This window comes from Thermobia domestica, chromosome 9 (genome assembly GCF_964235325.1).
Source record: "Thermobia domestica chromosome 9, izTheDome1.hap1.1, whole genome shotgun sequence".
Classification (NCBI taxonomy): domain Eukaryota; kingdom Metazoa; phylum Arthropoda; class Insecta; order Zygentoma; family Lepismatidae; genus Thermobia; species Thermobia domestica.
In genome coordinates this window covers 206,371,808-206,397,243 of record NC_137462.1, presented here as the reverse complement: position 1 = coordinate 206,397,243, position 25,436 = coordinate 206,371,808, and the positions used below count along the sequence as shown (strand labels likewise).

Genomic DNA, 25,436 nt, shown 5'->3' with positions numbered 1-25,436 from the left:
GTTCTATGATGTTCATCGTTAAAACCAGAAGTGGTTCATTTTCTGCCACTTCCGGTTTCAATAGAGAGATTAGAGTGAAGATAAAATATATTCCTTGAATGCTTAATCGATTGCAGAAAACTGCTTCTTGCTACCTGTTACCGTGTTTCCTCTTTAGTGATCAATGTATAAACCGGAATTGGTTTCTTTCTACCACATCCGGTTTCAATATCACCTCCATCAGCGAACTTAATTCCTAATTTTCGATCCTCTATATTCTGATCAAATTTGGTGGTGATTCATCAATTACTTCTTGAGTTTGATTGTCGCCCGGACGGACAGGGTAAATATATAAGGGAGTTTCGATAAACGGAAAACCTTAATATATTTAGTACTATGTACTGATAAGTTACTGCATAACGTTTTGTAGGGTTGCTGCTATTGTGTCTACGTGGTGTCGTGAATGAAGAGAGGTATTGGAAAGGGAGACACGAGTTATTTTGAGCATTATTTCGCACGGTTGACAGAATGAAAGAGGAGGAAAAATCATTAGATATAGTCTCTTTCTTGCTTTGGTTTGTTTTTATGCATGACTGTTGAAGTGATGGTTGCAATTTTAAAAGGAGAATGAAAATAACACAAAATAGCCACTCAAACAATTCAGTCTGATATTGAGAAAACTATGTGTAAAGGTTGAAATTCTGTAGAACACTATAGATATATTTGTAGTGTACGTACGCGCCTTTGGCGTGGGAGATCCGGATTCGATTCCCGGCGAGAGCTCATCTGGTTCGGATTCCACGTTAATCAGTAGGTCCACGTCTCATATAGCCTCGCTGCTGAAAGAGACGCTAAACTAAAAATCAGCTCATCAAATATAGACATATTAATGTTAGTGGTGGACAAAAAAACTGGTTTTCCGGTTTTTAGAAAAGCTGAATTTCCGGTTTTTAGAAAAACTGAAACCGGTTTTTGAAAACTATAAAACAGATTCGGTTTTTGATCAGAAACTGTTTTCGGTTCGGCGTTCTGTCAAAAATCTGTTTTGTTTTTATATTAAAACTGGTTTCAATTCATCAAAAACCGGTTTCAGTGAAAAAGCGAATCAGTTTTGGAGATAATAGAAATGTCGGATTTTTTATTCTATAAACCAGTATCCGATTTTCATAAAAACCACGTTTTGTTCATTACTAATTTATGATCATGTATTTTATTTTTTTTACTGTTTAAATTTCTTTTCCATATAGGACAACTAGATGGTTTAACATTTGATCTTATGTTAAATAGTTTTACATATTTAAAGCAAAATGACTTAAATTATGTACACATTTCGCTCACGCAATTGCATTAGGTTCCAACTTATCCTTTTTGTTTCCTTGAGAAACAAACTACATGCAAGAAATTTTATGGAGAAAACAGTACATAGTTAGTGTGCCGCAGATACACTCAATGAAGAAGACTGTACCCTGACGGAAAAAAAAAGAGAGAGAGAGAGAGAAAGATCCACTGATTTACAGTTACACTTAACTATTACTTTCTTTATACATTTAACACTATATATATGAAAAATTTATTTAAAGTTAAATACAATTTTATTTTATTTGTTCTTAACATCCTTACTACTAGTAAATAATTTTTCTATCATAGCTGCTGGTTGCACACATGAATATTGATAATGAGGGTGAAATGCACAACATCAATGTCAACGCAGAGTAATGATAAGTTCCCCGATTTAATAAGACACGAAATACTTTAGTATTTTTATTATTATTATTATTATTATTATTATTATTATTATTATTATTATTATTATTATTATTATTATTATTATTATTATTATTATTATTATTATATGACATTCACTAATAAAACTCAATATTTTGTTAGCAAATGTAAACTTAGTGGAATAACAATAAACAAAGTAGAACAAATTAAAGATCTTGGTATTTTGTATGACAAACAATTAAAATTTGGTAATCATATAAATGATATAGTAGAATCAACAAGAAAAACAATACGTTTTATATTTTATCAATGGCCTGATTTTATAAATGGTTGTTCTTACGTGTACCTATATAAGACACTTGTTAGACTCAAACTGGAATTTGGTTCAGTTGTGTGGAACAGTATATCTAACACACTTGTTAACAAAATCGAAGCTGTACAGAGATATTTTATAAGGCTACTATGTTGTAAAATGTAAAACGATTACCATTCACATGACTATGAATATTGATTAACTTTCTGGGGACTTCAGTCCATATCGGAAATGGGAAAATTTATTGATAAATTCTTTATTCAAATGGTATTGGATAACAAATACAGTAATAAATATTGATTAGAAAATATAGGAATAAGAGTACCGATTTATAGTGTTAGGAATCGATCGATAATGGTAGCATTAAATTTAGAACATGAAATACTAAGAAGGGTAACAATGTCTTACAATTTAAAATGAATATATGTTAAGAGAAATAACAGAGCAATCCTTACATAAATTAAATTGTTTTAACTTTATGACAAGGATTCTAGCTACCAATCTTGATTTTTTCTTATTGTGTATTCTTAGTGTATTTTTATGTTATAATCTTTTATTCAAAGAACCAGTCTTTTATATTAAAATATGACAATAAATGACCAAGATTTTTGCATACTGGATGTGCAATTTTAAGCAAGGTTGATTCATTCTTTTAAATGGTAGTTAAATGAGACTTTAATTTGGATGTTTTTGTTAATAGTATATTATGAAATTGACTGTTCTTTTTAATTTTTGTTTTATATATAATTTTCAAATGATATAAATTTTTCTTCCTAACTTCTCGTTTCTTATTAGAAAACTGTGATACCAGTGATTTTCAACCTACGAGTAGCAAAGTTCTCATAAGACGCATAAATAACTACAAAATATTATTTACGTGCTTGGGTACATGTAATATTAATGTATAGTTATTATTTGAACAGTGTACTCAAAAAGTCATGCAACATAATGAAGCTCTTGTTCTTTGTCTTTTCAGGTGTCCAAAAGCACTAACTACAGGACCTGAGGGGCGATGAGGTACATGTTGAAACAGCATGTGTTCATTACGCAGTACATCCACTTCGGTAGTAACGTATTCTCTGTAAACAGCTACAAAAGTTTCCGTAGACAGGGAACGTAACTAACACATCGAGAAACGGTTGGCCAAAGGTGCTAACAGAGGAAGCGCTGACCGATGTGCAAGTTGCATATGCTGTGAGTTCTAAGAAGTCAATACGAAGCGTTAGAAGACAGCTCAAACAAAAAATAAATAAATAAATAAATAAAAATAAAACAAATCATTATTGTTAGATTTTTATTAGAAACACAATTATAAAGAAGTATTATAGAAAAAAATAAAATCCCTTTCACGAATCTGAAATTCTTTAAACAAATAAGCAATAGCACAATTATAAAAGTAAAGCATTAAATTATGTTTGGTAGTAAAGGAAAAAACACCTCCTCTTGGTGCGTTCTGTTCCAGTCTCTCCTGACTTTGGTATAAAATCACATCGGATAACGTCAATACAAGCTGATTGTTTGAACTACTAATTACTTCTGTCATGTGTACAACTTCCGTAACAAATCATGTCACCTGTAATAATAATAATAATAATAATAATAATAATAATAATAATAATAATAATAATAATAATAATAATAATAATAATAATAATAATAATAATAATAATAATAACTTCATTTTCCTCTTTATATCACTAAGTTGAGTTTTATTCGAATTTTGCATTGTTCAAGCCTACAAAATACTAAATTGATTAACACTCGCCCGAGGGAGATTTTGACTCTTCAGTTTTTATGAAAATATAAAAATTACCATAACAGGTGACACAATTTGCTTAATAACCTATCAAAATTTTTATGGATCAAAAATGACCTTTTGTTTGGCAAGAGTGTTATGGTTGTTACCGGACGAGTGTTAAGTAAACATATTACTTAAATATATCAGATTACTACCTTTTTTGAAGATGCAGGTGCCGAAAGATGCAGGTGAAACAGAATCTAAAGAACTGATATCGATCTCTTCCTCTGGGATCCAGGATGCTTCCTGTATTTGAAATTCGCCAGTGTCGACGATTTAAAGAAGTTTTTTTTTTCCTCGTTGGTCACAGATTCGACAGGATTACAACTTGGAGGAAGGAAGTGCGGATATATATTGAAAATTAACGATCTTGGTGTCGAACCCATAGTTTTCGGGGTTGCTGAGATGAACAATGACATCTCCGATGAAGCTTAAATTCAAATTCAGCTCTGCAACTTTGGGGAATGGGAAGAGGAGGTATATAAAAAGATGGAAAATAGCCGATATAGGTATCGAATCCATAGTTTTCGGGGACTCTGAGGTGAACAGTGACACTTTCGATGCCGTTTAAATCCAAATTTATCCCCGCAAATTGGGGGAGGGGGAGGTAGATTATATAAAAATGATGCAAAATGATCGATATTAGTGTGAATCCATAGTTTTCAGGACCCCTGAGATGAACAGTGACATTTTCGATGCAGTTTAAATCCAAATTCAACGCCAAAACTTTAGAGAGGGGGAAGGGAATGACATATATAAAAAATGATCGAAAACAACTGGTACTAGTGTCGAATCCATAGTTTTTGGGGTCGCTGAGATGAGCAGTAACACTTCCAATGCCGTTTAAATCCAAATTTAGCGCCGTGACCTGGGGATGGGGGAGAGGGGAGTTATATATACAAATGATCGAAAATGACCGATATTAGTGTCGAATTCATAGTTTTTGGGGCTGCTTTGATGAACAGTAACACTTCCGATGCCATTTAAATCCAAATTCAGGACCGTAACTTGGGTAGGAAGAGATATATGAAATAACTGAAAGTGGCCGATATTAGTGTCAAATCTATAGTTTTCGGGGTCTCTGAGATGAGCAGTGACATTTCCGATGCCGTGTAAATCCAAATTCATCCCCGTAACTAGGGGGGAGAGAAAATATATAAATATGATCGAAAATGACCGATATTAGTGTCGAATCCATAATTTTAAAGGTCGCTGAAATGAACAGTAACACTTCCGATGCCGTTTAAATCAAAATTCATCCTCGTAACTTGGGGGCGGGGAAAGCTTCCCCATATTAGTGTCGAATTCATGGTTTTGGGGGTTCTGAGATGAACATTAACACTTCCGAAGCTGTTTAAATCCAAATTCAGCCCCACTAGTACTAGTAAATGGGGAGGGTGACATTTAAAAGTAATTGAAAATTACTGATACTGTGTCGAATTCATAGTTTTTGGGGTTCCTAAGTTCATTGGTGACAGTTTTGGTGCCCTTTATACCTAAAATGAAACGAATTCTCCCTGTGCGAAGAACGGGTATTCTGCTAGTGTTTAATAATAACGAACGGAAGTTACACATGTTAAATTTATTAATATATTTGTCGCTGCTCAAATTTATGCACTTGTGTGTATATGTAAATAAGATCATCTCTCTTTTTGACTTTTTCGGAAAATATACAAATAATAAAGAGGGATGTTTATCAGAAATCAGAAAACTAAAAAGTAAAATTAAAAGCTGTTGCTTTAAATATTTTTCCTGCTAGCGAAATACGTTGTACCTAGGTATATATATTCTGCAGATGTGAGCGTGTAGCCTCCCTCACTCCCATTCCATTTTAATTTTCCCAGTTTTCTTGGCTGAATTGGAATAAGGCTCCATGTACTGTACGTCGACGCAAACTGTGTTCTAGTTTTATCTTTTTCTATGAGTTGGCAGTCCTGTGAGTGGTGACTTGTGCTTCCTGTTCACCGAACAAAAGAGGTGCAATGTGGTCATGAGAATGTAAAATATAGTTCTTAAAACTCAGATATCATCATGAAACATCTTTACTGTTTTTAACACTTTAATTATTTCATTTTAACGGAGAACTTATTTAACGCCTTTTGATATGTGTATTTCTCATAAAGGATATTTATTATGAACATTTTTAAAATCTTTCCTGGCGTGCTCAGCGCAAACTTACTGACGCTGAGGCAAAAAAGCCGCGAAAGGTATGCTAAGCAGTAATGGCGGTCTTAGTCGTCCTACTTCTGTGGCGCCTGTGAAAAATATCTGTTTTCCTTTGCAATCATTCAAGACTTTGTAAATTTGATTAAGGGAAGAATGAGTTAAACCTACACAAGTGTTTAAATATAAAACTAACACAAAATCTATGTTTGTGTGTAAAAATAGCGCATAATGTGTAAAACCATGAAAATTAATGAGGCCTGAGTAAGAAATCAATACAGGTAAAAGGGTGAATCACATTCCCAATTGAAAGTAATAACTACCACGGTAACTAAATAATGACTATTCGACGAACAACAATAAGCATGGAGAAATCTTATTCCTAAGGATAACTATATGATCCCCCCCCCAAAGTCCATCAATTTATAGTGCAGTTAAGTGTAATATGAAAAATAGCGTGTGTTTAATACTAGTGCATCGTGTAATATAAATTTTAGCCGGCATTCGTAGTGCGTCATCTTCTTGAAAGAAAGAAAGAAAAAAAAATAAATATATTTAATAATTTCTTCGCATAAATTCCACATGAATAATATTTTGGGCTCATGGTGTGTTGGTACATGTTAAATAGAAATCACTAACAAAATGTTGTAATGTTGTAAACGTATTATACATAACCTGTGTTAATTGAATAAAATTTACATACTATCTATTTTTTTATGTGCAATTACCTTTACAGTATTTCTGCACAATCGCTACCGAAATGGTGGATGTCATGTCTGATGACTTGTATTTATTCAGTTAATACCAGCAGGCGTGGCAAGGACGGTGGGTGCTCGGAGTCGCAACCTCAATGAAATATTATTTGGTTCGAGATCCAACTTGGAGGTTTGCGTACTCTTCATTTTAGTATTATCACTTGTATTGTGAATGTCCTTTTCACGCCAACTACTAAAATCCACCGCAGGTAAGGCGTACCGAACAGGAGTTGTATCCAGCGGAGTTATAAGAATTGGTTATCCCGAATGGGATCAGGTAAGGATCAGACCCTTCCAGTCACAAAAATGGTTAGCTCGAACAGGAACCAGACCCTGCAGGTCATAAGAATGGCGCTCCGAAACAGGAACAGAACTCCTTCACCGTACATGCAAAAGGTAGTGATTCTTGTGTAGAAACGTAAAGGTATAAAATAAGTTTCTGACTCGTATCTAGTGTTTTTACATAATTGTGAATAATGGATGCAAGTAACGTTAAGTCACTTCTAGAAGCAATTAAAGCTGAAATGCAAAGTTTACGCGAATCTTTAGAAAACAAAATCGAAAGAGTCAGCGAGCAAACTAATAATGCACGTGAGTCTTTAGAAAATAAAGTTGAAAAAGTTAATGAGTCCTTAGAAAGTAAAATTGCTGAGATCAATGATTCTTTAGAAAATAAGATGTTAGAAATATCAGAGGCAACAAAAAAGCAGATTGACGATAAACTTGAGGTGCAATTAGAAATATTCAGAAAAGAATGCGTAGGTAGATATGAACTAATATCTAAAGAAATAGATGAGAAATGTGAGGCAGTAAATGATAAATGTGAGAAAATATGGGGGAAAACAGTTCAAAATTATCAAGAACTTAAGAACATTACGGTCGATTTGGGTAAATGTGAAGAAAAGGCGGACCGAGCTTTTAAGAAAATTGAAGCAATCGAGGAGTCAGTAAGTAAAATTGAAGGTAATTTAGAAAATAAAGAAAAAATGATAGTGGGATTAAATGATACGACTCATAAGTTAGAAAGAAATGTTGCAATATTGCACAGTAGGGTCGACACTTTGTCACAGAACACTATCCCTTCCGGTATTGACGTGGTTAATATGAGTCAAAATATTGCTTTAATAGGTGACAGGTTGTTAGGTTTAGAAATTAAGGTAGATGAAACCCAAACGAAGTTAACCTCATTGACTGAACATGCTAGCAGAGAGGGGAGCGAACGTAACTGGCGTAGATTAAGTACATCCGGTGATGATAGGAGTAGCCATAAGTCAAAATACAGCAGTAAGGAAGAAACTAGTAGTGCCAACCAAACAGATTGTAGTTCTTCGACAGCTAGTGAGACAACAAAACTAAAGAAACGTATTAAAGTGAGAAAATCAGAAAGGGGTGACGTAAAAAGGGCTAAACGACGAATATTGCGTCATGGTGACATCGAAATGTTCCCGAAGTTTTCAGGTTTAGAAGATGATGAGTCACCAACTTCGTTTTTAGAGCAGTTTAAGATTGCAGCGCACGCAGTAGATGTACCTGAATCTCAATACTTAGATGTACTAGGGTTTATTTTTACCGGTAACGCTCGTGACTGGTACAAGTCAAAATTAGGTACTTTTCGTTCATTTAAAGATTTCACTAAAGAATTCAAAGCTCAATTTGGTTCTGAACAAGTCATCGCAAGTAAACTTTCAGTGTTGCAATCGCAAGCGTTCAACCCAAAAACTGATGGTACTGTTACTGATCTTGTTCACAAAAGGTTCAATAAGATACGGTACGTGGTTTGTCACCTAATATACCGGATACTTTCATTGTGAATACGATTAAACAGTTGATCCCTATCTCTTACCGACGACAATTAGCATTGTTCCCAAATTTAGATTACAATTCATTTTTAACAGCTATACAAAATCTTGAAGCACTGTATTATGACAGCAGAAATACTAACGATAGAAACAACTTTCATGGTAGAACTGTACGTGTCAATCAGGTAGATGAAGTGCAAGGGAATTACGAGAATTTTAATAAAAGGGGAAATTATGGTAATGAAAACCGCAAAAATTCAGGTAAAGGTAAGTTTGACGGACCCAGAAGGAAGGGAACTCCGAACAAGAGAAAGTTCCATTGGAACAAAGGTAAGAATAATTATAGAAGGAATAATGATCGCAATGAAGGTCAGGGTAATAATCGTAGTAATTACGAAGATGATCATGAGTATGAGAATTCAAACCAAAGCGAAAGGGTGAACTTTGTAAACAGTAACCATGATGAAGGTATGAACCGAACACAGCCAATGCCCACATATACTCAATCTGCACCACAATTTCCGTATTATAGTCCAAGAGTTATGTTTCCTCAAAACAAAGATCAAACTTTAAACTAAATGTGCTCTCCAACGCAAGTGCGGTTGGCAGAGTTGGTAATGTAAATGGTAATTTTGGTATTGAAAGTCAAAATGCACTCAAAAATGATTCGCAATGCGAGCTTGTTGTAATTGGAAAGAACGTAGTGAATGTTGTAAGTTGGGACACTGATTCATCTGAGAGTAGTGATGAAGAACAGAAATTCAATAGTCAAGCTAGGTCAGCTGAAATAAAAGTACAGATTTTAAATCAACCAGTAGTAGCCTTGTGTGACTCTGGGGCTTCAGTTAGTATTTTGTCTTTAGAGACATGGAAACGTATAGCGTCAATCATCTCCCACCCTCACTTGCGACCAGCTCCACATATTTTGTTGGTGGATTTTTCAGGTAAGAAAAAGAAACAGGTGCAAGGTGAAACAATATTGTGTATTGAAATAGGGAAAGTTAGTTTTGACGTGCGTGTGCTAGTTGTCTCTGATTTGAATATTGAATGCTTGTTGGGTAGAAATTTTCTCACACAATCCAAGGCAAAGATAGATTTTGGTGATAATTCTATTACGGTTGAAAAGGAAGGAGAAATCGTTAACGTACCTATGCTAGGTGGTCAAGCTGACAATACGAAAGTTACAAAAATTCTGACTAAAGGTGATGTACAGAAAAAGGTAAATTTAGTGTCTCAAGCTGGTATTGAAACTAAAATGAAGGTTACTAGCGACAGTGATGATGAATCAGAAATTTTATTGGAGATTGGAAAAGCGAATGTAGAGTGTCCCATAGTAAATAATTTGGTAAGTGAAAAGCAAAAATTAGAAAAGGAATGGGTTAACCATGTTGTTCTTTCTGATCAAGCTTATAATAAAGTTCGTAATTCTTGTAGTAATGAAAAGGAAATGAAAGTGTTAAATTTAGAAGTTGCTAATGAAGATAAATTTTTGTTTGATTACTATTCACAACAAATTTCAGAGATTGACTGTGAGATCGAGAAATCGCATTGTAAATCGTTAGATAGAGTTGCAGTCTGTAACACATTTGATAGTAAAACAGAAAGTGAATTTGTGTCAATTTCAGGAATACGAGAAAAGGTTAGGGAAGCTCAATTGTCTGATTTTGAGAAAGAGAAATTGTTCAAATTGTTGTTGAAACATAGGAAATTTTTTAAAAATATTCCCGGACGTTGTACCAAATTTGAATATGAAATTGAGGTAGATACTGATCAACCTTTAGTTAAAAGGCAATATACATTACCATATAAATTCAAAGAACATATTGATTTGCAAATCGATGAGTGGCTAAAATGTGGTGTAATAGAATCTTGTGTGTCAATCCATTCACACCCAATCTTTTGCGTGCCAAAGAAAAATACTAGTAAAATGCGAGTAGTAGTCGATTTAACTGTTTTGAACAAGCATGTAAAAATAAAACAATTAAAGGTGAATAAAATTGATGATTTGTTGTTAAAGTTTCAGGGTGCAAAGTACGTATCAAATATTGATTTAGTAGGAAGCTATACACAAGTTCCAATTTCTGAAAATTGTCGAGATTATACAGCATTCTCGTGGAATGGTAAAATGTATAGATTTACATCTATTCCTTTCGGATACGCAAATGGAGGCGTAGGATTAATGGCTTGTCTTTTGGTTGTGTTAGGTCATGCATTGTTTGATAAATTAGTTACGTACATCGATGACATTTCTGTACCAACATTTTCTTTTGATGAACAGTTAGAAATTTTAAACCTATTGTTTACAAAATTAGAAGAAGCCAATATGACTGTAAATTTAAAGAAATCCTCATTTTGCAATACGAGTTTTCAATTTCTTGGTTTCGTAGTCACACCTGAAGGCGTGAAAAAGGATCCGTCGTATGTGGAAACAATTCGAACATTGCCTCGTCCGAAAAATGTAAAGGAACTTAAGCGAGTGTTAGGTTTGTTCGAGTGGTGTTCAAAATTTGTATATCATTTCGCTCATTTAGCCAATCCATTGTTTGAACTTCTGAAAAAGAATAAAAAGTGGGTCTGGACTGACGAATGTGAGCAAAGTTTCGCCCAGTTAAAAGCATCGTTAGCTGAAGAAGTGTTGTTAAATCATCCGCTGTTAGATCACGATTTGTGTTTAGTGACAGACAGTTCCTTGGTAGCAGTGGGAAGTATATTATTCCAAGAAGTTAACGGTGAAAAACATATACTTGGTTTTTACAGTAAAACTCTGAATAGTACACAGCGAAATTTCACTATCACGGAATTAGAGGCGTATGCAATCGTTACAGCCGTACGTAAATGGGGACATTTATTATATGGCCATCACGTGACAGTGTACACGGACCATAACTCGTAAGTGTTTTTGAATAAAATACGCCATTGGAACTCTCGTTTGGCTCGATGGAGTCTCGAACTACAGGGATTTAACCTAGAAATAATGCACATTTCAGGGAGTGAAAACGTTGCCAGTGATGCCTTGTCCAGGATAGTTTTAGCCCCTCCTAGTGAAATTTTGGACATAAACAATTTAGAGGTACTGCCATCATTTTTCAGAAATCTCACACCAGGAGAGTTAACCGAAAAACAAAAGGAACATCCTGAGTACAGTAAAATTATTAAATTTTTAGAGAAACCTAACGATCCCTACAGTAAGATGCAAAATAGAAATGTAGAGAAATTCTACAAACTGGAAAATGGTATATTGTTGTATAAGAACTTTCACTTTCCTAATAGTTGGAGAATTTGCATTCCACCATCTTTAGTAAATTTGGTAATTGAAGAAATGCATAACAACCGTGGACATTTCGGGTGTGAAAGAACTGTAAGCTTCATTAGCGAGATTTGTTATTGGAAATCTATGCGGCGAGACGTGATGAACTATATTAACGATTGTCTCGAGTGCAAACGAACTAAAGTTGATACTCGACCCCCAGCTAGACCTCTAGAAACCATACAGGTGAAAGGCCCTAGGAGATTAATTTCGATTGACGTTATCGGACCTCTTGTGCCATCTCCCTCAAAGTGTAAATTTATACTCTCAGTTTTGGATGTTTTTACTCGTTACCTTGTTCTTTATCCAATCCGGAACGCTACTACGAAGTACGTCGTCAAATGTTTGGAATCGTTGTATTTTGTGCACTTAGGAATACCTTCAGCTATATTGGCGGACAATGGTAGTTGTTTTATCTCTAAAAACTTCAAACAGAAAATGGAAGAATATGGTGTTAAGATATTTTATTCAACGCCCTACCATCCGGCGTCGAACGCGGTGGAGAGAATCCATCGGGACACGAACAGGTTGTTCAGACTGTTTTGTAAGGATGATCATGGTTCTTGGGAGAAATTTATACCACAAGTCGTTGTGTTGATGAACTATTCTATATCTAGCAGTCTCGGCGCGAGTCCAGACAGTTTACATTTGAACATTCAGGCTGAAAAACCTATCTTCGAACATTTTGGAATTTTTACGAATGATACAAACGAAAACGATAATGAGAGTTGGGACAATAAATTGGTAATGGCAGATTTTAAAAGAAAAGAAGTGATCCGAAAGCGAAATGAAAGGTATAACTCACAACAGGAGAGCAAACACAAAATACAGGTGAACGATCTGGTTTTCTTGAAACAAACTAACTTAAGTTCCACAACAGACAAGAAAATCTCAAAATTTTTCAATGTGTTCAAAGGACCCTATCTTTGTGTTAACAGACCATCAAATTCAGAAAAGGTGTTCGAATTGTTAGATCCTTTAACCGGTAAATCAATTGGGTCACATTCAGTGGATAGACTTAAGGTGTGGAAACCTACGAAACAAACTCGTAAAATCTGGTTAGACCTAGCCGTAAAACATAGTTCTCAAAAGTACCATGATATGATTTCAAGCGAATTTAAAAATTCAGATTTAGAAAGTAGTGTTGAAACTGTTCTTTGCAATGCATTAACTACAACACCAGTATGTTTGTCTCAAAGTGTTCAATCAAGAAGTAATAACCAACGAATACATGAAATTTTAGAGAAATTGCTAGATGTTGACAAGTATTTGGATTTTCTGTACTGTAAAAATCTGTGTTCATCTGATGTGTTGGAACTTGCGTTGGTAAACTTACAAAATCCTTATGTGTCATTGAGTGAGAAAGTACAAGGAATGTAAAAAAAAAAGTTGTTTCATATGATTTCTGCAGGCATCTGTGACCCGTTATGCGACTTCCAGGTGGCCGTTGATGTTTCTTTTCCAAAGTAATGGAAAAACTAGCAAAGATATATGTCAAGTCATGGAGATGAGGTTTCCCCCCTTTATATATTGGGTAATGTAACATTTCTGTAACGCTCGGAGTAAGCTTTTTGGTAAATCCCATTTTTTATTATTTTAAATATTTAACATTGTATTCTTTAATTCGACCTCATCTCGGGGTGGTAAAACAGATAATTTATTGTGGGTAGGTTTCTTCAAAATTTAGCCAGGCAGATCCTGTCGAGTGATCAGAGAGAGTCATAACTGAATTATTACGTTGTAAAAATTTAGCTGTGAATCTTGAAGGTGCCAATAAATTTTATTAAATCTCGACAAAAACGTATGATATTTAATATTGAGTGAAAACAAAGTTTCTAATATGCAATATGTTTTAAAAATTTATTTACTAATGACAGAATTCATTCCGTATACTCATGTCACTATATTATTGCATTATATTTGAAAATTAACTCGTAAGTTGATATATTGTTGCTTAAGTGTTGGGTTTTAAATGTTTGAATAATGAAAATATTACATTATTAAGAGTTACTTTGAAAATTAGTTATAAGTAAGTGTATACGTATAAAAAAAAAGTTATTTTTGCATTATATATTACATTCTGTTTAAAATATTGAAAATTTCATGTGTTTAGTATAATAAGGATATTTAGTATAAGATGTAATCACACGAGTCAGATGCTTACAAACAAAAAAAGAGGAGTAAAAGTTGAAATTTTATGATTTATGTAATGATGTAAGAAGTATATTAGTTAATAGTATATGAAACCTATATATATAATATATAAAATGAAAATATAATAAATAATCAACATATCGTTCAACTTATATTGAAATATTGTATTATAAAAATAAATTTAATTGTATGTTTACATATATATATATATATATATATATATGTATATATATATATATAAAGAAAGAAAGAGCCCATTTAAAGTATATAGTCCATAAAATAAAATAGCCCATCTACGTATGTGGAAAGTGTTAGTGAACTATGATAAATCAAATATTACTAGTGGAAAAAAGAAGAGGAATAATAACCGGAGAAATAAACTTTTGGGAAGAGGATAATTTCAAGGTTCCAGGATTCTGATAATCTTCGAAGAAGATCATCGTCCCTGTCGCACGCCATCTGTGAGCGTGTAGCCCCCCTCACTCCCATTCCATTTTAATTTTCCCAGTTTTCTTGGCTGAATTGGAATAAGGCTCCATGTACTGTACGTCGACGCAAACTGTGTTCTAGTTTTATCTTTTTCTATGAGTTGGCAGTCCTGTGAGTGGTGACTTGTGCTTCCTGTTCACCGAACAAAAGAGGTGCAATGTGGTCATGAGAATGTAAAATATAGTTCTTAAAACTCAGATATCATCATGAAACATCTTTACTGTTTTTAACACTTTAATTATTTCATTTTAACGGAGAACTTATTTAACGCCTTTTGATATGTGTATTTCTCATAAAGGATATTTATTATGAATATTTTTAAAATCTTTCCTGGCGTGCTCAGCGCAAACTTACTGACGCTGAGGCAAAAAAGCCGCGAAAGGTATGCTAAGCAGTAATGGCGGTCTTAGTCGTCCTACTTCTGTGGCGCCTGTGAAAAATATCTGTTTTCCTTTGCAATCATTCAAGACTTTGTAAATTTGATTAAGGGAAGAATGAGTTAAACCTACACAAGTGTTTAAATATAAAACTAACACAAAATCTATGTTTGTGTGTAAAAATAGCGCATAATGTGTAAAACCATGAAAATTAATGAGGCCTGAGTAAGAAATCAATACAGGTAAAAGGGTGAATCACATTCCCAATTGAAAGTAATAACTACCACGGTAACTAAATAATGACTATTCGACGAACAACAATAAGCATGGAGAAATCTTATTCCTAAGGATAACTATATGATCCCCCCCCAAAGTCCATCAATTTATAGTGCAGTTAAGTGTAATATGAAAAATAGCGTGTGTTTAATACTAGTGCATCGTGTAATATAAATTTTAGCCGGCATTCGTAGTGCGTCATCTTCTTGAAAGAAAGAAAGAAAAAAAAATAAATATATTTAATAATTTCTTCGCATAAATTCCACATGAATAATATTTTGGGCTCATGGTGTGTTGGTACATGTTAAATAGAAATCACTAACAAAATGTTGTAATGTTGTAAACGTAAGTATTATACATAACCTGTGTTAATTGAATAAAATTTACATACTATCTATTTTATTTATGTGCAATTACCTTTACAGTATTTCTGCACAATCGCTACCGAAATGGTGGATGTCATGTCTGATGACTTGTATTTATTCAGTTAATACCAGCAGGCGTGGCAAGGACGGTGGGTGCTCGGAGTCGCAACCTCAATGAAATATTATTTGGTTCGAGATCCAACTTGGAGGTTTGCGTACTCTTCATTTTGGTATTATCACTTGTATTGTGAATGTCCTTTTCACGCCAACTACTAAAATCCACCGCAGGTAAGGCGTACCGAACAGGAGTTGTATCCAGCGGAGTTATAAGAATTGGTTATCCCGAATGGGATCAGGTAAGGATCAGACCCTTCCAGTCACAAAAATGGTTAGCTCGAACAGGAACCAGACCCTGCAGGTCATACAGACACGTTACAGCAAATAAGATTAGTATCAAACTAAGAAATAGTTTTTAAATTATATTTTCCAGTTTTTGCCAATATTTCCGAACAAAAAATTTTTTGTAATGGGTTCAAAATTTCCGAAAATTTTCCACAGCACAAGGAAGATACGTATCTCCATAAAATATATATTTGATTTTAACATACTGGTTATAACTGAAATGATTCTGGCCCTGTTATTTTAACACTTCCCTGCCGTAAAACGATAACTTTACAATATTACTTAAGATAATTTAAATACGAGGGCTATCCAGAAAGTAGATTACGTTTTGGAATAAAAAATCAACAAAGTATAGGAAACAAATTTTATTATATACAGATGAAAGCCACACACAAATACTACTTTTCGACATAGCGATGTACGAGCTTGGAAATTCCTTCGTCGAAAAATTCGGCCGCCTGCGACTTCAACCACTTCGTTACCTCTTCTTGCAGCTGTTCGTCGTCATCAAAACTCTGCATAGCCAGCCACTTCTTCATTGCTGGGAATAGGTGGAAGTCGCTCGGTGCCAGGTCGGGACTGTACGGCGGATGAGGAAACAACTCCCACTGAAAAGATTCAAGAACTTCACGCGTGACATTTGCCGTGTGGGGCCGGGCGTTGTCGTGAATCAACAAGATCTTAGAGCTCAACATTCCTCTGCGCTTGTTTTGAATTGCTCTTCTGAGGTTTTGCAGAGTTTGGCAATACCTTTGAGCGTTTATTGTAGTGCCTCTTTCCAGGAAGTCCACCAAAATCACACCTTTTCTGTCCCAAAAAACAGTCGCCATCATCTTCCTTGCCGACATTGTTTGCATGCATTTCTTGGGTTTTTGGGGAGAACCTGTGTGCCCCCACTGCATTGATTGCAATTTCGTTTCACAGTTCACGTGTTTCACCCATGTTTCGTCACCAGTAACGATGCGATCGAGTAAAGAGCCACCATCCTTATTGTAGGCCTCCAAAAAGTGCAACGCTGCAGCCATTCGCTGATTTTTGTGGTCCTCTGTCAAGATTTTTGGAATCCATCTTGCACAAAACTTGTGGTAACCAAGCTTTTCGCTGATGATTTCGTGCAACAAACTTCGCGAAATTTGTGGAAAACTCAAAGAAAGTTCCGTTATTGTGAACTTTCGATTTTCACGGACTTTAACATCGACTTTTTCGACAAGTTCGGCAGTCACTTTGCTGGGTCTCCCACTTCGATCTTCGTCGTGAACATTGGTTCGGCCATTTTTAAATTTTATGACCCACTGTCGCACTCCACCTTCAGTGATAATGTTGTCCCCATATACTTCACACAGCTGCCGATAGATTTCTATCGGTTTACAGTTTTTTGCTGTCAGAAACCTTATTACTGCACGCACCTCGCAGCTCGCGGGATTTTCAATTAACGCAGACATTTCAAACCGTCACAGTATCTTAACGGAGCACAGCACGAACCTCTCACTAGCACGGCTAGATGCCGACTGAGCTGCGCAACGTTCTGACCCCAAGATGGCCGCGCTAGCCCCGCCCCTAGCGGACACAGACGAAAACGTAATCTACTTTCTGAATAGCCCTCGTACTTCTATATTAATTAATCAAACTAGGATTATATTTTAGTATCTTTTGTAGACATAACTCCATTCTATCAAGGTGCTTACTTTAAAGGAGTGGTGCAAATATATTTGTTGCCACAAAATTTCCCTATTCTAATACAAGAAATATAAATATTCACTGATTTTAACTGTAAACTAGTAAATATAAAATAGTTTTCATTTTAAAAGCATAACGTAGTAAAATATTCGAAAATTTCAATTTTTCCCAATTTTTTCCAATTTTCCCGTTTTCTTTTCCAAGCTCGGGGAAAAACAGTAAAAAACTGGTTTCTTACCCAAAATTTCCGTTTTTTTCCAGGCCTTTACAACACTAATCAGGGTCAGTTTTTCTTAATAGATGGCGTGGTTATCATACATCGATTTTTAGGGTTACAAAAAAGTTTCTCAAATTTCTCGCAAACTACGCATGAAGATTTACATTCACCCATACCATTTTGTTCAATTATATGAGATGTATTGATTGATATCGGAATCATTTTTGGGCCTTTTTTCTGTTATGTACTAATAATATTGTAGACTTTAGTGTATTAATTTGAATTGATATTACTCAAGCTGAGTCCTTCAGAGAAAAAGTTTGACTTTCTCATAAATTAGACAGAGTTACATTTCTAAAAACGATGCTTAACTATTGAAAATATATGCTCTTCCATCTAGTAAATACTGTTAGCCTGTCTACTCTAGTTCTAAATGAGTATGGGGATTGTAGCTAAAGGAGAAGACCAGACCGAACTTAAAGAAATATTTGAAATTTATCTTGTAAACATGACCCTGAAAGTTAGGCAAAATTGTGTACAATGAAAACTAAATTTAATTTGGACAGTGATTAATGAGGTTGATGTTAAATTTAGAAAGAATCTTTACGTTCATGTCAGATCAATTTATTGGACAAAGTATTATGTGTTCTTAGATTGGACGTGTTTAAATGTCTGAAAGATTGTGTAGGATAAAAGAAAGGAAATTTGGCGAAAGAGAATGTCACACCTTGAGTATTGTTGAATTCATGTTGTCAAGAGTCCTTCTCTGCAGTTCCGTCTCGGTTAACGTAAAATGTCCTTGGAAGTACCAAACTTGGCAACCGAAATACTTAATGACAAGAATCGTTCACGAAAATTCTGAGCACTTTTAGTACTTACGTAAATTATTCTGTCTCTTTACTCCAAAGGTAGTACTATAACGAAAACATGATATATTCGTCTATGTTTCGGTTCACGACTTTCTACGTTTACTGATTCGTCGCGTTTCTCTTCTACACTCTACTGACTTTCAGACTCTACTACTACTTCCTATTTCCAAGGAAACAATTTTATATAACCGAAAACATGAGATTGCAGATTTCAGAGGAACTTCGAAACAACAATGGTCTCAGCTAGCACGTGGAAACTCTTTAGAAAACTCAGTTGAGAAAGAACGTTCTGCTGACCAAAAATCCTTAAAATTTCAAGACACAGCTTTCCGGATAATTTAAATTTTGTCAAGCTAAGAAATTTCTGGAAAAGATGAATACAACATTACAAACATTTGCTGATACAATTCTGGAATTAAAATGCTGATTTAATGGTAGTTATCTAACAGTTATATAATGGTCTCATTATGTAAATTCTCATAACGTAATATTACTAGCTTGCAGTATCTGGTTTCATAACAAAGACTATAATTCGTGAACAATGTAAATAATTCTCATAACACTGTTTCTTTCTCAACTTTGTCGAGTAATATGATTTAATAAACACAATTGATTATATAAATAAAATTAAGATAAATAACTTTTAAAATATAATATGTCGTAGCGTTACCATGCCTCTTACTGTTTTCTTTTTCATTTATTTATTTATTTATTTATTTATTTTTAGTTGAAAGAAATATATTTGTATCAGTATAGGAAGTGAAATGAATGGCATCTTCCTCTCTTACAATAAATAAATAAACAAATAATAAATAAATAAATCTATGCTTCGAACTGGTTTATTTTCTGAGCGCTAGTTGCAAGGTTTCGAGAGAGAACGCTGTTCTCTGCCATCTGATTCTGAATTTGTCTTCCAGATTTCGGAACCATTTACGCTTTTACGAGTTCGGGGAGGGAAAAGAGGTCCAAAAAGGAGGTAAGTCAAAAAGCACGAATGAGAGACAATTACGTTAAAAAAATATTAATATAGTCAGAGACCCATGTTTCGATATCTTCTGAAGAAGTAAACCGCTGTCCAATCAAATCGTTGTTCATGCAATCGAACAAGTAGTAGTCCGAAGGAGCAACGTATGGTGAATACGGCGGGTGGGGTAAAACTTCCCATCCGACATTTTCTAAATAGGTTTTGACCGGTTTTGCGACATGTGGGCGAGCGTTATCATGTTGAACAATAAGTTTATCATGTCTGTTCTCCCATTCTGGTCGTGTTCTGGCCAGAGCTTGCTTCAAACGTATTAATTGTCGTCGATAACGTTCTCCATTCATAGTTTCACCCGGTTGCAGCAGCTCATAGTACACCACACCTTTCATATCCCACCATATGCACAGCATAACCTTTGCACAGTGAATATCTCGTTTTGGTTGTGATGGACCTGGTTCACCTGATTTCACCCAGGCCTTTTTTCGTTTAGGGTTCTCGTAATGGATTCACTTCTCATCACCCGTAATAATTCGATGCAGAAACCCCTTTCTGCTCTGTCGTTGAAGCAGCAATTCGCAAATGGTTTTTCGTCTTTCAACGTCTCTGTCTTTCAATTCATGTGGAACCCAATGTGACATCTTTTGAATCATTCCCATGGCTTTCAAGCGTTTGGAGACTGTTGTTTGATCAACGCCTAATGCTGCTGCAAGTTGTTCCTGCGTTTGACACGAATCCTGCTCGAGCAATGCTGTCAATTCTTCGTCTTGAAATTTTTTTGGCTGTCCAGCTCGCTCTTGGTCTGCCAAGCCGAAATCACCACTTCTAAACCGTGCAAATCACTTCTGACACGTTCGCTCAGCTAGAGCATGGTCACCATACACTTCCACCAAAATACGATGACTTTCAGTCGCACTTTTCTGCATGTTAAAGTAATGCAGCAGGACACCCCGCAAAAACACTTTATCAGGCACAAATTGCGCCATGTTCACTTAACTACAAACTGGTGTTGTTGACGCTTTAATCCACTGCCCTATACTACGAACGATACGCGATGACAGGGGTTTGCAACACATGTGTGGATACACGGAAATGTGGGACGCTCCGTTAGTTGCGCCATCTCTTGTCCACCCGCACGAATTAATTCCTAGACCAAATATGTGGAACAATTACTGTATTTATTCTATATGAGCACTCTCCATCTTTTTATTTCCTATATATTAGAACCGATAATTTATTTAGCTGTAATGTCAGAAATTTGTTTTAAAAAACAGGAGAAATTCTAGATAGTGATAAAAGAGGGCATACATAATATAATGGACGATATAAATGCTTTTATGAGAAACGGAGAGAAAGATAATATATTAGGTTGCAACACATGTGTTTCATGTGCTGGATCTAGGCATACAAGCACTTTACCACCTAATATCTGCTACAACTGTTGGATTTTTGTCCTATGTGTAGTTAAAGGGGTCCAGATTTATTTTCGAAAAAAAAAATGATAAAATTTCGCTTATTTCTGTTAATATTAGGTTAGGTTTAGTTACGTTAGATTACGGCTAACTACTACCATACTAACTACAGGAAGTTTACAGGATTAATGACTTGTTGGTAGTGAAGCGTAATTAATGTGTGAGTAATATGTGAAGTAAATGCAATAGAGTTGGTAGTAAAATGAGTTGTTGATAGAGCACAACAGAATATAATGCACATCTTTTTGAAAGCCTTTGTCGATCTATACAATCATGGGCGTCTCTGGCGGGGGGGACAGGGGGGACGCGTCCCCCCCAAATATTTTGAGTACGAGATAAATTGATAAATGCTGAAACTATTTAGATCTATGTTGAAGAAGTAAAAACACAGGCAGAACAAATTAAAGTTATGTCTGTTCTTAAACATTAGGTTAATGTGATTAGAATGTCCGCCTAACGTGTGTCACTTTCAAAGAAGGATTTTTTAAAAAAGTTACGGTACGCTTCTTGGTTAGTCAAAGTAGTCTCGGCTGCAGGCACACATTTTTTTCTTACTTAACCAGCAACAATTGGTTTCCGTGACGAAGAGAGACTGGAGAAGGGAAGGAAAGGACGTATAGAAAGTTTATCTATGAATTAAGAAGGGAAATCTACAATGACATGGAAATATACAATAGAAGCGAAGGTGACAAATAAATTTTAAAAAAAATAGAGAAATTTCAATATAAGAGTAAATTTCATGTAGAAGAGCAGCGAGAGACAACTACTATGACAATATAGAAACTAGATAGAAATGAGTGTTTAATGAGCGAATTGAGTTTGAGGAAGATGGAAAGAATACATTGTGGAGCCAGATGACAGCAAGAATAAACTGTACATTTTAGACATTAAAACGGAAAACGAAGTAATCGAGGATGGTTCATTGGACAAATTCAAAAACATACAGCGAAATGAAGAACAGAAAGGTAGATAATATACCTTTTGACTTTATTAAGAATACAGAAGAAGAATGAAAATAAAAAATTCGAAATTCGCCACCAAATCAAGCATCATCGTAAGACTTCTTACAGAAAGTTAAGATTTTGTTACCTCAAAAATCGAAATATATGATCACTATGAAGGTACACTGCTGCAAATGCGTTTAAGAACACTGAGCAGGAATTATCCGGTAGGAATGTCAGGTGAAGAAATTACCTAAGAACTATGTCATAATTTCTTTTCGGCAAGTAGTCTATCAGTGATGGAAGAAAATTATGATAAATTGTGATGCTAAAAGTAGAAAGAGCGGATGCCATTAGTAAAGTAGATTCCAGTTTAGACCCCTACTCATAATTTTGACGTAACTTTAGTTGGAGTCCACTAGCATTCGAGTCGTCCCCGTCCCCCCCAATTTTAACATGCCAGAGACGCCCATGTATACAATCCATGAAGCTAAGTAGAATGTAATATAACCTAGCCTAACATACGTCGGGAATGGAATTTTAGGTTTCGGGTAGATCAACGATGAATTTCGAAAAAGTACTTATTGAGGCTTAACAACAATTGAAAATGTGTTATTATGCAAAATTTCGTGAGTACCCCAATGGGGTTTGGGGGTACCATGGGATACCTAATTTCTGCATTATTAAATATTTTGAAACATATATCTCTGAAATATTCTAAAGAACACTACAAATACTAGTTCATCGAAAACCGCATCTCGCTACACCTCATAGTTACCGAAATATGGGGAAATAAAGAGTGATACCATATATGTGTGGAGTTTGCGTACTAGATGGTACAATTTCGAAAAACTAATTACTGAGGCCTAACAACAATTCCAAGAATATTCATAACCCATAACAACAATACACACCTATGGGGTTTAGGGGTACCATGGGGTTTGTGAAACCCCAATTTCTACTTCAGTTTTCAATTTCTTTCGTGTAGATTAAACACGACACTTAGTTGGTGTCGAATACTGAAAACTGTATGTCAATGTCTAATAAAGTAACGGAGACACGAGGAATTACATATTTGATTACGTCATTAACAGAGATTCTTATGGATATGGACTTTTGGGTCTCTACTATGAGGAGGAGAAATTTCACAAAACTAATATATGTAATTACCTTAATAGACAATCTAATGGGCGTTCTGTATTAAAATATGATGGTACTCCTATGGGTTAAGTGAGAACCCCACTATAGTTTCTACAAAAAGATTACTTCATTTTTCAGTTTCTTTGGGCACCTTAAACAATACACTCAGCCAGTGGCGTATTTACGATTTTGTTTCGGGGGGCTTTGCTAACTTTCGGGGGGGGGGGCTTTGCCTGAAAATGTGAAAATTCTGCTTATTATAGCAAGTAAGATTTCGGGGGGGGGTTAAGCCCAGAAGCCTCCTAAATACGCCACTGCATTCAGCTGTGTCGGATACTCAAAACTGCATGTCAATATCTAATAAGTAACGGAGACATGAGGTATTACATGTTTGATGACGTGATAATTAGAGATTCTTATGGATATGGACTTTTGGATCTCTACTATATGGAGGAGAAATTTCAGAAAACTAATATATGCCAATAGTAGACAGTCTAATGGGCAATATGTAGTTAAGTGTGAGGGTACCCCTATAGGTTTATATTTTGATGATATCATCAAAAATCTAACCATTTTATATCTTGGTGGCTGTATTTGAAGTTGATGTTGAGCTTTCGCTCTTGTACAAAAATTCATGTATTCTTTAAATTGCCTTAAAGTTAAATTTAAAACATAAAGACTTTGGGTAAAATTCTAGTGAGGTATTCAATTAACCCACAAGAGTACAACAATATTTAATTGTACAGCTACCATAAACTCGTATATTAAGATACGGTTCGTATTTATATTTCTTAGTTTCATGGAATTTCCCTTCTATCAAATATCCAAAATTCAATATTTATCAGGGTTTGAATATTTGTGACGTCATGAAAAATATAATTCTTAATATGACGGTTACTGTATGAGATATTGACATGAAGTTTTCAGTGTTTAACACTTCTGAGTGGGCTCTCTGACTTCCCCGAAAGAAATTAAAACCTGAAGTAATCTTATTGTATACTGGGGTTCCCACTTAACCCCTAGGAGTACCATCATATTTAGCTACAGAACGCCCATTAGATTGTCTATTAAGGTGCATATCGTCGCTGCGCCTCGAAAAACCGTTATGTGATATTTTTCTCGAAATGAGTTATGGCGTGCAAATAAACCTGAAAGCTGTCAGACAGCGTCCCTTATAATGTGATAAGTGACTATTCAATTGTTTCGTCACAACTATTAAAAAATAATAGATTGAAATTAAAGGCTTCAAGTTCTCATCACGTACGTATTGATCCTCTATGTGCTTATAAAGGCGCAAAAGATAAACCGACATGTGCTACGTAGCCTACACACTTGTTGAAGCAAGCTACAACAATGTCCAGTGCATAATATACGCAGAACCAATTTTATTATATTTTTCAAGTGCTTCCTTGTATTTGGCAAGCCTTTAAGAGTTTAGAATGTCTTTTCCTTCTCCTGAAAAGTTGTGGTTTTAACACATAGCGGTTCTTCGAGGCGCAGCGACGATATATTAATTTTGTGAAATTTCTCCTCCTTTTAGTAGAGACCATAAGAATCCATAAGAATCTCTATATTTATGACACTGGCGGATCCACGGAGGGGGCAACCGCCCCCCCCAAAAGGTCTTTCTTTTTTATATTTCCAGCATTTATCATTGGCAAATATAAATATTGCCTTTTCACGACCGATCCAATTTGTGTAACAAACCTAGGAGAGTCTAATCAAAATGTGTGGAATTAATAATACTTAATATGGTAAGGACGGGACAGAGGGATGGTGGGGGCAGGCCAACAGGAGTTAAGAAATATAGTAATAGGAAATATACTAACCCGGTAAGAGTGATTTGAGTCGTGTGTGGTGTATGGTTATAGTTCGTGCTTCACATCGCAGGAGTGGAATTCACTGAATATTGTGTGTTTACAACACTATTGTAAGGAAATTGGCAACAATTACACAGAAGTAAGTGTCCCGAAACGTGATTTCTAAAAGCTCGACTTCAGAAATTAAGTATTTGAAAAGGAAGGAAAGTTGCTAAACATTCGCGGGAAGAGCAGCAGACAATAGCATGGATAGGCACACGCCAGTGTTGCCACAGTCTTAGCTCTGGAGCGGGCTGAAAAATAGTACCAAATTGGAACAAAAAGGCCTGAATTCATTATTTTATACCAGTGTAAATACATGGTTCTATAACACGAAACTAAAACACGTGAAGTTCTAGAACACTCCCACCCCCCTCTTC

The 25,436-nt window shown here is 35.1% G+C and overlaps 1 long non-coding RNA gene across 1 annotated transcript in view; it reads left to right on the top strand.

Moving 5' to 3' along the window:
- LOC145660566 (uncharacterized) overlaps positions 1–3,267 on the top strand; it is a 69,806-nt gene extending 66,539 nt beyond the window's left edge. Inside the window, exon 3 of the long non-coding RNA XR_014126836.1 lies at positions 2,994–3,267. This is a non-coding gene — a long non-coding RNA (uncharacterized LOC145660566). The remainder of the gene's footprint in view (positions 1–2,993) is intronic.
- Positions 3,268–25,436: the final 22,169 nt, after the last annotated feature.